This window comes from Labrus mixtus, chromosome 5 (genome assembly GCF_963584025.1).
Source record: "Labrus mixtus chromosome 5, fLabMix1.1, whole genome shotgun sequence".
NCBI lineage: Eukaryota > Metazoa > Chordata > Actinopteri > Labriformes > Labridae > Labrus > Labrus mixtus.
Window position 1 is genome coordinate 27,333,033 of NC_083616.1, and position 17,563 is coordinate 27,350,595.

A 17,563-nucleotide genomic window follows, 5' to 3' on the forward strand; every position below is an offset into this window, starting at 1 on the left:
ACAACAGAGATTAAATCAAAGTTTCTTTAACTCGAATAAACAGCACAACTTTTGCGACCAGAGAGGAAACTCTGTTTGTGCACAAATCCAAGACTTCATGTTTTACTGTTGATCACAACTACAGAAGGACAGACGAACAATAATCAGCCTGAGCACATCCTAGCCCTATTTTAGCAGAAGACTGACCGTAAGTGTGTATGTGTGTGTTTATGTGAGTGTGTGATTTCCCAATGTTAGTGCTGGTGGAGCAGAGCAGTTTATAAATCCTGGAAACAAACAGTGGCCTACTCAGAGAGGTTACGCAACACAGTAACACACACACACACAACACACTAGAAACGTATTTTAGATATATACTTCTGTTTCCAAACGACAAACATCGACTAAGAGGAGGAAACAGCTGGACGAAAGAGAGAGAGGGACAGAGAGAGAGAGAGGCAGAGAGAAGGACAGAAGGGTGGAAAAATCCAGAGGGAGACAAACAAAGAGAAGAAGACCTGAACACAGACTAGAGAGAGATAGAAGGGTGAGGCAGGGTAAGGACGGATAAAGAGAGAAAAAAGGTAGAAACAGAGGAAAAACAAAGATAGGAAGGGGGAAGGGGGAAGGGTGAGCGGGACTAAGACTTGGTAGCAGAGGAAGGCGAGCAAGGAAAGTTTGAGAGGGGAACAATGGACGGAAGAGAAAAGCAGAGACATTTTACACACAGTTAAAAAAAACTCAAAAGCAGTGTTTTGCTGTAGAAAAGCGTCGCCTCTGACTACATCAAGCATGTCACAGCTTCCAAGTGCACACCTGTACATAGCACTGCGGCAAAGTGAGGCTTAAAACCCTATGGCCCACTTCTCAGAGTGCTAGTCGGCCTTGTGTGTGTTTTTTTTGCAGCCCAGGGAGATTTTTGTGTTGACTGCAGAACCCTCTGACCTCTCATCTTAGTACATCAGCGCACAAGAAGAGACACAGAAGTGCAGACGAGAGCAAATTTACATGGATGTTTACATTTGGGCGGCAGTAGCTCAGTCTGTAGGGACTTGGGTTGGGAACCCGGAAGGGTCGCCGGTTCAAGTCCCGGTACGGACCAAATTTGGAAATTTGTCTGGCAGCTGGAGAGGTGCCAGTCTACTTCCTGAGCGCTACCGAGGTGCCCTTGAGCAAGGCACCAAACCCCCCCCCCCCCCCCCCGCCCCCCCGCCCCCCCCACCAGCCAAGGAGCGCTCTCTGTGTGCAGCCCCCTCACTCTGGATCCTGTTTGTGCATGTGTGTATTTCCCCAAGCGGGATCAATAAAGTTTAAATTATTATTATTGTTTGTATCCGGATCAAAAGCCCCTTCGATATCTGCTCTAATTTATTTCCTCTGAAAAATCTTCTGCAGGAGCATAGGGTGGGAAATCATCTCAACAAAAATGTACTTATCTAGTAACAGTTACCCAGATACCAAGACAAGATATCAAGTCTTTGCAGAATCTTACAATATCTGATTAATGTGTCAAGATGTAAGACAGTGTCAGACTAATCTTTTTTAAAGACTTTCAAAAACACTAAATTAACCTCAACAAGACGTCTCTACACTGTTTCCAGAAAAACAAAAACTAGCTACGGGGAGAAGCTTGGTTCACAGACAGTAAACGTTTTGTAAATTACAAAGCGTTCCTCAGTGGTTCTCACAGCTCGGAGAAACCCGAGTACAAAACTGAGTGAAAAACCTGCCAGTTCTTGAATAAGACAGTTAGTTCTTCAAACAATCTGTCTGTTTTCTTTCCGTTTTCTGATGTATCTCCGCTCTAGCTTCAGGAAGTGAGTTCATTCACTTCATCTGAGAACCAAGTGGTTCACTTTTTATTTTCTGGCAGCGATTGGGAGGGAGAGAGGGTTTTATGTAATGGGTTGGCTGCGGCTCAGATTCCTGCACTGTTGCTCATCTCTACAGAAAAATCACATGACCAGAGAGGGGGGAAAAGAACAGCACAGAAACAGTAAAAGCCATCAGGAGGAGGAGAAGGAGAGCGAGGAAGAAAGAGACGTGTGGATAGAGAAAAGAAAAGACAGCTGAAGTCTTTTAATCCAGTCTGACATTTTATCCTTTGCAGTCTAAGAACAAGACATCCTGAAGATCAATATCAACAAAATGTTTCTGTAACAAAAACAACTTCATTACAAACTGTTTCCTGTCAGAGTGATTCAGGATTCTTTTAAACAGTAATTCAGATTTAAACTGGACGGGAAAGTTAGGGCTGTAAAGTTACTTCTTGGGTATTAAACCATGCTGACCAAAGTTTAGTAAGTAAAGTACTCATCCCTTGAGAATGCAAATGTCAGAATCAATCAAATCTGAAACTTTATTCTGCAAGCCCCCAAACATGCAATGTCCTTTTAAAACCCATTTGAGCTGATGTCTGATATGAGCAGGTAATTATGAGATACTTTTTCCAGATGACAACGCTACGAGGTATTTCAAAGCCTTATGCAAGAATACCAAATACTGAAGCTCCATCAAAGTGTCTTGTAAAAATGTGACAACAGCTATCTCTTCTTTTTTTTAACTGAATCAGAATCAGAACCAGCTTTGCTTTAACATAGGAACATAAACTGTGCTCTCTGTGTACAAAGTATAAATAAACAGACTAATATATGCACGACTAAAAAGACAATAGAGCAGTGGTCAGTTGTGCAGAAGATGCTGAAATGAACAAGATAGTCCGGACGTTGACATTTTCCACAAGTCATCCCCCACTTTTCACTGTCCTAAATCCTAGCTCTACAAGGTCTTTAAATACAGACGAAAACTATAACAATAATGATACAGCATACTCACACTAATGTGACTAAACACATTTTGTTTCTTTTAGGTTTTAGTTCCATTTGCCGAAATGTTCTGCATGAAGCTGCTGTTTGATGAGCAACAACCCAAGGACAAAAAAATCCAAAGTGCTAATATCGGACCTAAATCGCATTGTGATTAATGTTAACGCTGACAGCCCGAGCTGAAATGTTTTATCTTTCTTACTTGCTGTCCTTGTTTTAAGAGTATAGTAATTTGTGTGCTTGGAGTGAAATAAAGACTCACACTCTTTGTATCTGCACATAAACAAGACGGTAAATAAAGACTCAGACTCTTTGTATCTGCACATAAACAAAACGGTAAATAAAGACTCAGACTCTGTATCTGCACATAAACAAGACGGTAAATAAAGACTCAGACTCTTTGTATCTGCACATAAACAAAACGGTAAATAAAGACTCAGACTCTGTATCTGCACATAAACAAGACGGTAAATAAAGACTCAGACTCTTTGTATCTGCACATAAACAAAACGGTAAATAAAGACTCAGACTCTTTGTATCTGCACATAAACAAGACGGTAAATAAAGACTCAGACTCTTTGTGTCTACACATAAACAAGACGGTAAATAAAGACTCAGACTCTTTGTATCTGCACATAAACAAGACGGTAAATAAAGACTCAGACTCTTTGTGTCTACACATAAACAAGACGGTAAATAAAGACTCAGACTCTTTGTATCTGCACATAAACAAAACGGTAAATAAAGACTCAGACTCTGTATCTGCACATAAACAAGACGGTAAATAAAGACTCACAATCTTTGTATCTGCACATAAACAAGACGGTAAATAAAGACTCAGACTCTTTGTATCTGCACATAAACAAGACGGTAAATAAAGACTCAGACTCTTTGTATCTGCACATAAACAAGACGGTAAATAAAGACTCAGACTCTTTGTGTCTACACATAAACAAGACGGTAAATAAAGACTCAGACTCTTTGTATCTGCACATAAACAAGACGGTAAATAAAGACTCAGACTCTGTATCTGCACATAAACAAAACGGTAAATAAAGACTCAGACTCTTTGTATCTGCACATAAACAAGACGGTAAATAAAGACTCAGACTCTTTGTGTCTACACATAAACAAGACGGTAAATAAAGACTCAGACTCTTTGTATCTGCACATAAACAAGACGGTAAATAAAGACTCAGACTCTTTGTGTCTACACATAAACAAGACGGTAAATAAAGACTCAGACTCTTTGTATCTGCACATAAACAAGACGGTAAATAAAGACTCAGACTCTTTGTATCTGCACATAAACAAGACGGTAAATAAAGACTCAGACTCTTTGTATCTGCACATAAACAAGACGGTAAATAAAGACTCAGACTCTTTGTATCTGCACATAAACAAGACGGTAAATAAAGACTCAGACTCTTTGTGTCTACACATAAACAAGACGGTAAATAAAGACTCACACTCTTTGTGTCTGCACATAAACAAGACGGTAAATAAAGACTCAGACTCTTTGTATCTGCACATAAACAAGACGGTAAATAAAGACTCAGACTCTTTGTGTCTGCACATAAACATGGCCAATAAAGACGGTTCTGATTCTGATTCTGAGTTGTTCTTGGACGGCTGCTGCTACCCCTTTGCCCTACGGCACATTATGTCCCTGAATGCATCCTGTGTGACATTGAAGCATTTTATACCGAGTTTTAATCTTAATATTATAATTGTAAAACAGTGACACTTAAGCCCATTACAAGAAACCTTTTGTTGAGACTCATGAATCCACTTTTTTCCTTAAACCCAAACAAACCTATTAAAAAAATATATATAAAAGATAAAATATTGACAGTGACATTAATAGCTCGTTGCAGCATGGATTATAAAAGGAACTCCTTAATTTCACTTTGCCATATTTTTTCTGCTTTGCTTCCTTTGTCGTCTCCTTCATCTCCTTCTCCCTTCCTCCCTCCTTATCTCCTGCCTCTATACTTCATTCACTCTGTCCCTCCTCTCTCCTTCTTTATCTCCTCCTCCCTCCGTCAGAACAAACCAGAGCCAAAAGCCTCAACATTCCTGACATTCAACGCAACCCGGAGCTCGCTCTCTCTCTCTCTCTCTCTCTCTCCCCTTCATCCCCTGTCTGTTTCTATGTCTCTCGCTCACACAAACACACAGGAATCCACATGCCTCTCTCCAAGTCTCTCTCTCTCTTCCTCTTACTGCAACACACAGGAATCTGCCTCTCTCTCCCTCTCTGGTTGAGAGGTGAATAAGACAGAGTTCAACGAGAACAAAACAGAACAGCAGAGCAGACAATAGAACAACATAGGGTATAAATAAAAGACCCTCTGGTGCATTTCTCTTAAACATAAAAAATGGTGTTGTGTAACCATCGTCCTTTTAGATTTCATTGTACACCTTAAGGTTTTTTAAGGTACAATTTCAGGCCTAATTCTCAGGAAATGAAGCAAAATCAAGCAAGGTCATTCATAAATTGTACATAGAAGGGCCTTCCATGTCGGCCTACGCTCAATGTAAAAAAGAAAATGCAGCTTGGTTTTAAGATCCCTTCCACATAAAAGTGGGATGAGCCAACAGTGTCTAACCTGAACTATACAAGCTTGTGTCTTTGCAAAGGTTTCATTGAGCTGTTGTCCGACATCTTCCTGAGTTGCTCATCCTCACATGTCCATTACAACATTAACTTTTATCTGTCGGATTTGAAATCCAAGATGGTGGATGCCTTTGAATCAATGCAATATGTTATTGGACAAGTATTCAAATTATCAGCAAACGAGTGGAAAAGAACGAAACAGAAAAGACAATGAAGTGAACTGTTTGCACCTCTAAGATATACTTGCTTTCAACTGCATGTACATGTACGCATGATGTCTGCAATGCATCCCGTGCATCTGTTTGGTGCGTCGGCTGAGCACTAACTCAAAGCTTGCCTCCACTTGGACACAAGACGCAGTAGTCACTGACATCTATGTAGAGGCAGAGGAGATGTGACTGTCAACACAGTAGCAGGGACAACAATGGCAGAATGTTTTGGACACAAACTGATAAGCTAAGTCCACGACTAAGTGTCACGACACAGCTACAAACATGCCTGTTAACAATCGCTGGGAAATGATGTCGTCATGGATACCTGCAAAACTTACCTGCAACATAAGCCAAACGCACCGGTGTCAGCATTGTTGTTTGTTTAGTTTTTCATTAAATATATCTGATGAGTACATTTTGACTTTATATTGTAAAACTAAACAAAGAGTCAATTGCGAGGAGCCTATCCATTTTCAGCAGCTACGATAGCCGCATTTGGGTCAAAGTCACCAGTTAACAAGGTCACTCATATAACCAGAACACCGGGGCCGTTACGGACAGGCACGTATAGGAAATGTTACTGACAGACAGGGCAGACATTGTGTTCTGTTTACCGGTCATCAGTCGCCTGAGCTGATCTGATGTCACTGTTGACTATCGATGTAAATATAATTTCAGTTCTAATATAGACTTAACACCATAGAGACCGCCATGTCCTTTGTTTACATCCCTCATATCAGGTAGTTGTTAACGGCCTCTAGAGGTTTACTCCAGTAACACACGTAGCGCATAGTCAAGGATGTTTTCTGCTAAAAAATGTTTTAAGTCTTTAGTAACACAGATAACACACCATGAACATCCTTCTGCTCCTGGTGTTGTTCCTGACGACAGCTAAATGAAGCTTTTATGGTGCATTGATGGTCGTCACTGAACAATCAGGCTTCCCTTCTCACTCTGCAGATGACCTGCAGTGGATCTGAAGTCTTCAGGTTTCTCTTGTTAACTTTTAACAGTCTTCTGATTACGGCTCCTCGTGCTGCCATGTGTTGGTTTTTATTTCTTTTATAGTTCCCTGTCTCTAAGCAGCTGGGAGTCTTCAGAGTATAACAGTGTGTAATCGCAGGCATCTGGAAGAGCTGAGCGCGTGTGTGTGTGTGTGTGTGTGTGTGTGTGTGTGTGTGTGTGTGTGTTCATTCTTTATAATGTTGCATAATCAGACAGCAGAGCAGCAGCCACAGAAAGGAGGCAGAACATTTTAAGTCCTAAAAAACAGATCTAAGTTGAAGACGCACACAATCTTCACTTGTGTGTGTGTGTTTGTTGCTACAGGTGGGACGATGATAAAAAACCTGGAAGTCCAGTTTGAGATGATTTATTTACACTGGTTTGTTATTCTAACCACAAGAGCAGCTTTCTTTCTAAAACGATGACTCGTTTCGTTTGAACTGAAACACAAATTCTGGATAATTTCAAGGCAGCCGTACATTTTGCTGAGCTGCTCTTTCACACATGTCCCTCACAGTGAAAGAGTTCCCCTGTCAGAAGGGGGGAGGGGGTCTCAGAGGGCAAGACATGACATTAAAAGGATGCTGCTGAAGTCACAGTGTAACACATCTGGAGACAAAGCAACAGAGTCCGATGATGATATGATGGCTGTTTTGCTGTATACCAGGTGATAATGACTGTTTGCTTATTTCCACACTTTATGAAAGACTGTTTTCCCGAGGCAGATCATTTGGATAGAAACGTTGCCCTGTTTAACATAAATTTGCTCATTGGGAGCTGAACAGCGTGCAGACTGCACCTGTATGCATTTGCTTGGATGTGCACACACTCATTAGTTGGCACATCAATGAATACCATGTGTAATTGGATGTGTCCTCAGTGTCAAAGACAGAGTGGAAAAGAACATAAAGGGAGTACGAAGCAGCCTCACCACTGTTCCAGTTATGTGTTGCTTTTCCAGTTTCGCAGCAGTTGCATGATATAAGCGCCATCGCCCCTGCTCCCACTCCTGAGGAGACTTCTCCTGAATACAATCTGCTGCTTTTACACATCGTCTCACCTCGACTTTACAAGGAAGTTTTACTTGGGGGTTGGCAGGGAATTCAGGACATTTTTCAGGAGTTTTGTGCTTCTGTTTAACATCTCCAAACCGCTACATCGTGGCAATCAGGTCATCTATACACGCCTTATTGTGAATAACTGTTATCGTTTATAAAATCAAAACGGGTGCGTTATAAAGGAATTCAGCCCCTCGTACAGTGTGCCCATGAGGACAATAACTAATCAGACAAATAAAGTTTTTTGTACCAGGCTGTACACATGTTAACTTCTACTGTAGAAATTTGAATTTTTGAATGGGGTGTGTACGTGACTTCCGGGGCTCCTGGAGCCGGTCTCAAGTGGACACTCGATGAACTGCATGATTTTGCACGGCTTAATTTTTAAACTCTGGAGGTTGCCCGCTTGGTAGTTTTATTGCAAAAAAAAATATTACAATAATCCTGCATCTAACACAATCCAATGACACCAAAATACTAACTGATCAAGGAACTACTGTGTTTTACAAGGTCAAATTCCTGTTTTTGTCAATGGAGTCTGGTGGCGCTGAAGTCGGTAATGCAAAGGAAATCTTACTCTTAAATGAAATGTCTTTCCTGCTGGCTGACGGAACAGCATTTGTCATGTGGACCCTAAAAAGGAGCAAATTGTAAAATACCAGAATAACGTTTAAATCTCTCTGGTTGCCGTTTCTTTTGTTCAGAGTTTACTGAGGATTTTTCATCTTTTGCTCCTGCAGCACTAAAACTAAAACTGTCAGTCACCTGAAAGCAGGTGAGGGTTACAAGGTCTGAACTGTGGCAGAGAAGCAGATGCTTCACAAAGAGCTGCAGGTATCTGAAGAATGTGGGGAGCATTTGATTTAACATGTAGAGCTTTGTACTGACAGAGAGCCCTGCTGCCATGGTGAAAGCCATCAAACACACCTGAAAACCTGAATGTGGATCCCTTTAGCCCAATTTGATGACTTTTAGAAGAACTTGACCTGAAAAGAGAGCGTTTTTTTAAACCGTAATGGCCTCTTTTCAAGCAGTGCATTTTCAAAGTCCCGTGTCCCGTTAAAGAGTTAATAAAAATCCCCACATTTTTTTATTAGAAACGTTGATGTGTCGCATTTTTTAAGGATTTCAGAATGAGACTTTCAATCTTTGCAGTAACTACTCTGATGCCGAACATGTCACTTGAAGCTGCGCTGCAGGTCTCAAAATATGAGCCCTGAAGACACGAAGATCTCAGTCCGCACACACACGCACACACACGCACACGCACACACACGCACACACACACACACACACACACACACACACACACACAGGTATGCAGGGAATCATAACTCTGTCAGCAGTGGGAGGAGGGAGCAGCTCGTGTGTCTCTGGTTTCACTGTATGGCAGAGTCATTTATCTCTGAGCAAACACAACCTGACGCTGCAGGACTCGACACCAACACTAGTTTAAAACTCTGAACATCAAAAACGTCTCACTGAGGTTTTCTGATCTCTTCAAAATGTCTGCTGTCTTAAACAATGCCTCAGACTTCCACACACGCTCACAGGTTCAGCGTATAACCATTGAAAATCCCTCCAGAATGCAACGTTTGAGAGGAAAGGTACATACAGCTTGTTACATGGCAACAAGCAACATGTCCAGGCACACTCCTCCATTTGTCGGAGATTTCCACCTGCACAAAAGATTTGGGGGTTTTTTTTGCAATCGTTGCCAACATAGACACTCTCAGTGACATCACTCATTGGTTTCTGAAGAGGCGTAATGAAGCCCAACAACATGGTCGCCATATTGGCAATGCTGACTTTACTGAACTTCCTGTCGACCTATGAGCAGACAGAGGTAGAGCTGAGGCGGGCCTTAAGCCTCCCGGCCAACAGCGACAACGCACCCACCTCCCAATTTATGCAAACGTATGCACAACTCAGCCTGAATATAATGAATCAATCGATGTAATCAAATACATTGGCAACATATTTCTGCGCTTTACAGAGTGCAGGAGTTAGCTTACATTTATTATTACCCAACACTTTCTACTTTTGTGGCTGATGTATCAAAACAGGTATCAACACTGTTTTATTTTTAGCAGTACTCTGACAACATTTAAAAATCTGGTATCCTAGCAACCCTAATCATTACAGACTGGTTTAGGCCTCGTGTCCACCTAGCGTTTTTTTTCCGGGCAGAAAAGCGCTGGCTGTGTGCTCGGGAGCGCTTTCATGAAGCGTTTGTGCGGTGAGAAGAAAATCACTGCACGTCCCTCCTGTCTCCATGACAACAGTCTGTTGACAACGGCCGCTGTATGACCAACACTGCTCCGTTACTTTTTACTGCATGTTCTATATTTCAGATTGTTTTTTGACCCGATCAGACACGGAGCGATGAGGACGTGGATACAAGACACGATCCGTAGGCGGCAAAACTACGGGGAATATCAAACATTTGGAAAAGAGTGTCTGTGACGTCGACAGCGCCTTTCTGAAAAGTTGAAAGATTTTCAACTTGAGCGCTCGGAGCGGCCGCACAAAAAAAGACGCCGACAGATAAAAGACGCTGGCCGCTGCGTTTTTTCTCCAGGCGACACTGAAGAGATGTGAACCTGGCCTAGGCCGTTGTGCCCCCTTGAATTTGTGCTTCAGTCTACATTATATACTCTATTACTATTAGCTCTAGAATCATCCCTTCAACACTTTAAACCCAGGACATTATCAAACTTGTATTTTAAAGTTTCTCCTGATTAAACAGCCGCCCTGTTCAGCTTCTTCCTCTCAGATTCACGAGCCTCTCACGGACCCTCTGTGTGGTTTCTTAATGGTTTAATGATCTGCAGCTTCACAGATGGAAACACGACTCACTCTCTCTCATTAACACTCGTCTGTAATCGGCAGCTTCCACTCAAACTACAGCTACAACATGCACACACTCCTCCAGAAGACTTTTATCCTGCTTCCAGTAAGTGTTTGTTTTTAACAGTGGAGTGGTGCAAAGCATCATGAGAGCAGAATAAGTCGGACTATACGTCTTTACCAAATTGCTCTGTACAACATCATGATCTGAAGCGTAGCAGCACCACTCGTCTTCAACCTCCCCAAAACAGCACATGTCACTCAGTTCATCTCCCTCCACTGGCTCGTATCAAATTTAAAACTCTGCTGCTCGTTTACAAAAAGCGACAAAAACGTCTCCTCCTTACTTTAACTCTCTCATCCAGGTCTACACTCCCTCCCGCCCTCTACGCTCTGCCAATGAAAGGCGTCTGATCCAACCTTCACAACAGGGTCCTGAGTCTCTGACTAGACTCTTCTCCTCTGTCGCCCCCCGGTGGTGGAACGAACTTCCAAACTCCATGTGATCTGCAGAGTCCCTCTGCACCTTTAAGAAAAAGCTAAAGACCCAGCTCTTTATGAACACCTACGACCTTCATGATGATGATGATGATGATGATATTTAGGATGGTTTTGATGCTGATTAGAGCTCTCAAGAACAGCTGTCGATGTTGTGCTCTGCCTCTGGTCACTTCCTGTCAGCACCTCTGGTCACTTACTGACATTGTTCCCTTTTTTCTAGATCCTTGCTTGTGTCGCACTTACTCTCTGATGTACGTCGCTTTGGATAAAAGCGTCTGCTAAATGAATTGTAGAGTATATATATATGTGGTGACTCAATGACCTGAGCTTTGACGTCTTTGGAAACGATTATCTAAACTTCAGAAGGAGGTCGTGTTTCCACGTGTTCCTGTGTGTCTGCTGCTGACATGCAACATCTCTCAGATTCAATCTTTGGCAGAAATCTCACAGACGGATCCATTTATTGGCTCCAGATTGAGCTGGAGGGGTTTTAGAAGAGATCTGGGTCTAATGCCTTCAAACGGGGACAGGATAGCAGATATCAGGATGGGACGAATTATCTTTTATTGGAAAGCAAGAGTGCCAACTCGCTTGGAGATTCCTGAAGACAGTTTGTCGTCATCTCGTTAACTTTTGGTTCTCCAACGCTGTCTTAGAGAGCAGCGAGAGCACGGCATGAAATGTCATTCACAGAGAATTTCAGCAGTTTTTTAAGAGGATCCTTTTTAATCCACATTATTACATGTTAAGATTTAGAGCTACCATAAAGTACAGCAGATTGTTTCAGTCTGCAGTCGCTAGGCAGATACATAAATACATAAATACGTTCACTACAGTGCTCGTTTTTGTAACCGACAGTTTAAGGCTGTATCACAAACTGCCTGATGACATCACAGAAATGATATGACTTTTTGTTTCAGAGCACGATGCTCCTTTAATAACCACAAACTGCTGAGACGTCACTCTCTTCAAAGCCACCAAACCTCAAAGACAAAAACATCCATTTTACGGCCTCACTGTGTCGATTTATTGGTTTCTTTGCGTTTAAGTGTTTTAGACAAACACTTTCTTGGATCGGTAAAAACCCGTGTTGAGACTAACGTGTTACTGTAACGCCACTACTGTGTGTGGTAACCAGTAACAGATTAGTATCTTTTAAGATTCAATAATGCCGTTACAGTTACTGACATTTAAAAGCACTCGGTACTCGTTACTTTATGTGAATGCTGACAACAAGCGGGCAACGTTACGCTAACGTTAGCACAGTAGCATCCTGGGAGAATGAACGTCGCGCACTCTGAACAAACACAGGCAGGTGATGATTCAGCTGTGAGCTTTCTGTCTCAGATATACCAATATTATTTTCCCCCTGCTGGAGTGAAACAACAAGAATTTAGCGGTGAGTTGTAGCTTGGCGCCGCGGTCATCGAAGACTCAGGTACTGCTCACGTTAGCGCCACAGGCAGAGGAAGAAACACTCCATACAAACAGACGGTTTAAGGTAAACAATTTTGTCAATGCAGTCTGTTGGGTTTTAAGAGAGTATGGGGACATCTTTCTCTGGTGTCAAAAATCATCTTCTTTAAATGAAGCTCTGTCTCTGTAGGGATCTTTTCTGTATGTGATCAGAGACTCAGAATAACAGCCTGAGCATGTCAGGGACAAAAACAACTTTTAGTGGACGTAAGAACGGTTAACTTAGCATGAAAAGATTACACTGCAGCCATAACAGCCGGTTTCATGGCCACCAGGTGACTCACTTTTTGGTCATTTTGACAACAAAATAGGTTTAAAAGATACTGAGGTTTAAAATTATTGAATTTAGGGGCGCTGGTATCACAGTGGTTAGAGTACGCCTCATGAACGGGGGCTGTGGTCCTCGACCTCTGGCTCCTTTCCCGCATGTCATTCCCAACTCTCTCTGTCCCTAATTTCTGACTCTGTCCTGTCACCAAATGAGGGCGTTAAAAGCGCAAAAATAAAAAAAGGCTTAGAACAAACATATTGTATTTAACCTTTAATCTGAGCAGCAGAAATGTAAAACTGCTCATCAATGGTTTGTCCTCTGAGTTACAGGAGTCCACAAACACCATGGTGCACTTTTCCTTTTATAGACAGATACACCTGTAAACCAAAAAGAGAAAAAGCTTAGCTCCAGCTGCGTGTGAAACAAACCCTTCTTCCTGGCTTTGTTTGGGGAGAGATCAGAGCCGTCAGCTCTCACACTCTGAGCCAAACTCCGAGCTGCTGCTGCTGTTGTTGTGAAATGACTCAGAGACTTTCTGCAGGCTGCTCTCATGGTCCGTTCAAGAGACCATGCATCAGCTTTTACTGCTTTACATCACAAGCATGAAGCCGTGAAGTTAACCCACAGGGGGCCTGATGACAGAACTTATCAAAGGCTTTGATTACCCGCAGTCAGAACTCAGAAATGAATGCACCGTAATGAAACTGCCGCATTATGTTTTCTGTTCTCCAGTTCGTTCTTCTCCACTCTGTTACTTCGTCTGCGTCATTCTTTTTACGTCAGGAGATCCCCCTGCCCTTCCTGGCGTCTGACAGGGAAAGTCTCCTGCTGTGAGGTGCACGTGTGAACAACCACATCAGTGGGATTTCTGGGGGCGGTGTGTGTGAAGACAGCGTGTCAGACACGAGGAGAGAGAGAGGAGACGTTTGTGTTCACGGGTCCCAGCCTCAGTTTGGTTTGTTCTGGTAGACTGAGCTCTGAGCACAAAAATAACTCAAACATGATCCCTGAGACACCTCACAGGTCAAGAGGTCAAAGACACACACACACACACACACACACACACACACACACACACACACACACACACACACACACACACACACACACACACACACAGCTCATTAAAAAACTGCAGCCTATAGACATATTTTCAATCTAAGAATCTGAGTCCTAAACTGATTAAAGTGATCCTGTTCTAAATCAGAGGATAATATTGAGTAGATGAGAGTGTGTGTGTAACCATAGCAACACTGCCCCCCCCCCCCCCAGGCTCTGATAACTGACAGGTGAATCTTAACCTTAAGGTCTGAATGTACAGCATGAAGAATGGAAATGTGAATGTGTAGGTGAGATCTGCTGTCTGAAAGAGCTTTGAGTAGTCAGAAGACTAGAAAAGAAATATACAAGCTGAAGTCCATTCAGTGAGTGTGTCTGCCTCCTGGACCCTGATTGATGGACGATTATGTGACCGTAAACTTTCTACCAAGTTTCACAGTAACATGAAATGAATAATTAATTAGTTAATTCTAGTTCGATCTGACCAAGTTTTCTGATTGAAAATTGATTCACCAAGCAGGAAGTAAACATTTAACGGATGCAGTGTGGACAGTGTGCTCTATGGGACGCAATATCTAATCGCTCGCGTGCTGTTAGGACACGCTGTAAACTGTCGAAGCCACTTCAACAGACCATCAGAAGTAACTAATCCATTCGTACACATTCATACTCCGCTGACAAAGCAGCGGGAGCAGCTTGGGGTTAAGTGTCTTACCCGAGGACACATCACAACATGTTGGTGCAGGAGCTGGGGATCAAACCCCTGACCTTTCAGTTGAGAGACGAGCGACTCTTCCAACTGACCCACAGCCACGTTGGTCTTTGTACTAAAACAGAGTAACGTCTTCTAGCTTCTTTTTGTAAAGTGTCTTGAGGTAACATTTGTTATTAATTGATGTTAGCCTATTAAAATAAAGAGACTTCAACTACTAAACACATCTATTATCTAACTCTCTTATAAAGTTTATATAACTACTTGGCTGTGTAGGCCTATAGTTTACTTTATACTCACTAGTTGTAAATACTTTGTTTTTTAAATTTATTCAGATCTTTTCTTATTTTAGCTGCATGCTCTTATTTTAGTCTGAATGTTCCTACCAGAGATCAATTAAGTATGATCTTAATTTATCTTATCTTAAAGCATGAACACAAGCACTTAGTTTCTATAATTGTTACGGTTTTGTGAGTATTTTGAATATTCTGGCTTTGAGAAAAAAGTAAAAAAGTATCTTTTCCTAAAGTGAGCTGCAGACACTTTCTAACTTCACACATGAAAACTTTCTGGAAATCTGACGTTGTATTTGATGTTTTTCAGTCTTTATCTTTATACTTGTATTAGTGTCAGTAGGTTATAATTAAACATAAAGGTGTTTCACGCGCAGTCACTTGGTTGTTTGTGCTGCAGCTCGTGAAGGCCTCAGTGTGCAGCAGGACTCTTCTGAGCTCTGCTGTCATGCACTCAAAGTTTCCTACAGAGTCAACTCTCCGCTCGCCTCCTCCATCCCCTCTCTCTCTCTCTCTCTCTCTCTCTCTCTCTCTCCGTTAGAAGATCGAGCAAACAAACAAGTCAGCTGTTTACCTGTCCGCGCGCTCCCTCCGGATCCACAACAAGCAGCAGCAGCAGCGGTGAGCTCCTCTTCTCTCCTCACCGCTCGGATCCGTTTTTTCTCGGAGTTCAGTCCCGGCTGCTCGGAGGTTTGCGGTCGCAGACAGACGGAGGAGCTCACAGGATCATGGTGGAGAAAAGCGACGGTGTCTTTACCTCCGAATTCATTCCCTGACTCACTTCATTTGACGTCTTTTTTCGTCTTCTTTCTGCGACTTTTCCTCCAGCGGTGTGTTTGAGGTGGAGAGAAGCTCTGCACACTCCGCAGAGAGGAGCAGGGAAGGAAAAAAAAAAGTTTCTGTGTATTTACATCACATCCCGTTTCCGAATACGAGGAGGAGGAGGAGGAGGAGGAGGAGGAAGGCAACATGAGCCCCCTGAGTGTCTGACATCTGAGAACCTGAAGGAGAAGGTTCCTACGAAGGGAACTACGGAGAGCACAAGAGGACTTTTCTCAGTTTTACATCACTTTTTAATGTTTGTCTTCAAACTATATTTAACTTCTGCTTTCGCTGCTTATTTCTTAGACACGTTTGACTGTACAAAAGCACGACATTTCCTGGATGTTGCTTTTTAAATAAAGTAAGAATGATAGATTGGTGTTGCTTAATTTGAAATGGTGAATTTTCTAAAACACTTACAACTTATTTCATTCACAAAATTTAGTGCAAAATCTACATGCATCAAATTTATAAATTCGTGAATCAAATCTATCTCATCTTCATGCAGTATGATATTCTTCTTAATTAAACAGTATGTTGTGATATTAATCTCTTCACAAATAAGATATTTGACTTGTGACTATAATGACAAATACATGTTCATACTTTCAAGGTTTTCCTTGTGTGTGTGTTTATTTGTTTTAGACAGCAGGGGGCAGCACAGGCTCACATTAAAATGTTGCAGATCGGCAGAAGTTTCAGAGCCCAGTTGTTTAAAAGTAATCTGATGAACATTTGGACATTGAGTTAATTGCTCAAAAGGAGAAAAAAATGGATTCTTAAATTAAGGGAGATTTGATTTATTTGTCCCACAAGGTGAGATGTTTGTCTTGGGCTCTTCACCCATGCTGCAGCCATAAAAAAACAACATTCAACAAAACTGACATTAAACATGAAACAATATTCAGTCCAGTGCCTATCCTGCCTAATTTTCCACCATTTAAAAGCTTTACAGACTCAGTGATACATACACGACATGTTCAGTCTCTGATGAGGAACTCTAAATGAGTCGGAGAGCAGCAGCTCATACTTTGAAATGTAGAACATGTGATGAGTCACTGACAAACCTTATTGACTCGTCTCAGAGTATCCTGTTCAAAAGTAGTCTGCAGGGATGTGTGATGTTTAAATGGCGTGTTCTTAATTTTATCTGCATCAAACATAGTCTGTAAATATTAATGGACGAAGCCTGAGTGGTGTCACCCTGCTGTTCCTGCAGGGGGGAGTCCCATCGATGGCCGTAACTCTTATCCTTCATCAAATCAAAACAGATGAGTTATCAAACAAATTCACCCCCTACAGTGTGTACCGATCGAGCTAATCAGACCTATGTGGTATTTTGAACCAGGCTGTAAACATGTTAATTTCTGCTGTAAAGACTGACTTCCTGTGCTTCTGCAGCCAGCCTCTAGTGGACACTTGAGGAACTGCAGGATTGTACGCTTCAGCATCGGCTTGATTTTTCATCACCCGGGGGAGGCCGCTTGGGGTCAAACCTCTAGTTTGTGTTTTTACATTTCTGAGATAATTTGAAATCAAAAATCTGGATTATCCCGATCCCAATAGAGGGCTGGATTTAGGCTGGATTACAGGAAATGCATGTAAAAAAAAATGTAAACTGGTCAAACAATCAGCCTGCAACATTTTTACAATGATTTTGATGTTTTTCCCCAACTGCATTGATTGACTGCTAATATGACCTGAAAGGTAAAAAAGACTGTACATTTTAAAAAAAATGTAAGATGAATTCTTGATGAAATTATTCACTGGAAAGCATCAATATCAAACATAAAGTAGTTAATTTTAAAGAGCTGTCAGGATCTCTGATATTTTCTGGGATCTGGCGTCTCGTGTGGACAAAGTAAGCATTTTCATTTTTC

General features: G+C 41.9%; 1 protein-coding gene across 2 annotated transcripts in view; it reads right to left on the bottom strand.

Moving 5' to 3' along the window:
- Positions 1-15,807, bottom strand: part of ddr2l (discoidin domain receptor family, member 2, like) — a 29,223-nt gene extending 13,416 nt beyond the window's left edge. Inside the window, exon 1 of one of the 2 annotated variants that reach the window (XM_061039119.1) lies at positions 15,436-15,807. The gene's annotated coding sequence lies outside the window, so the exon portion shown is untranslated. The remainder of the gene's footprint in view (positions 1-15,435) is intronic. The other variant, XM_061039120.1, reaches the window with a different exon arrangement.
- Between the last annotated feature and the right edge of the window lie 1,756 nt (positions 15,808-17,563).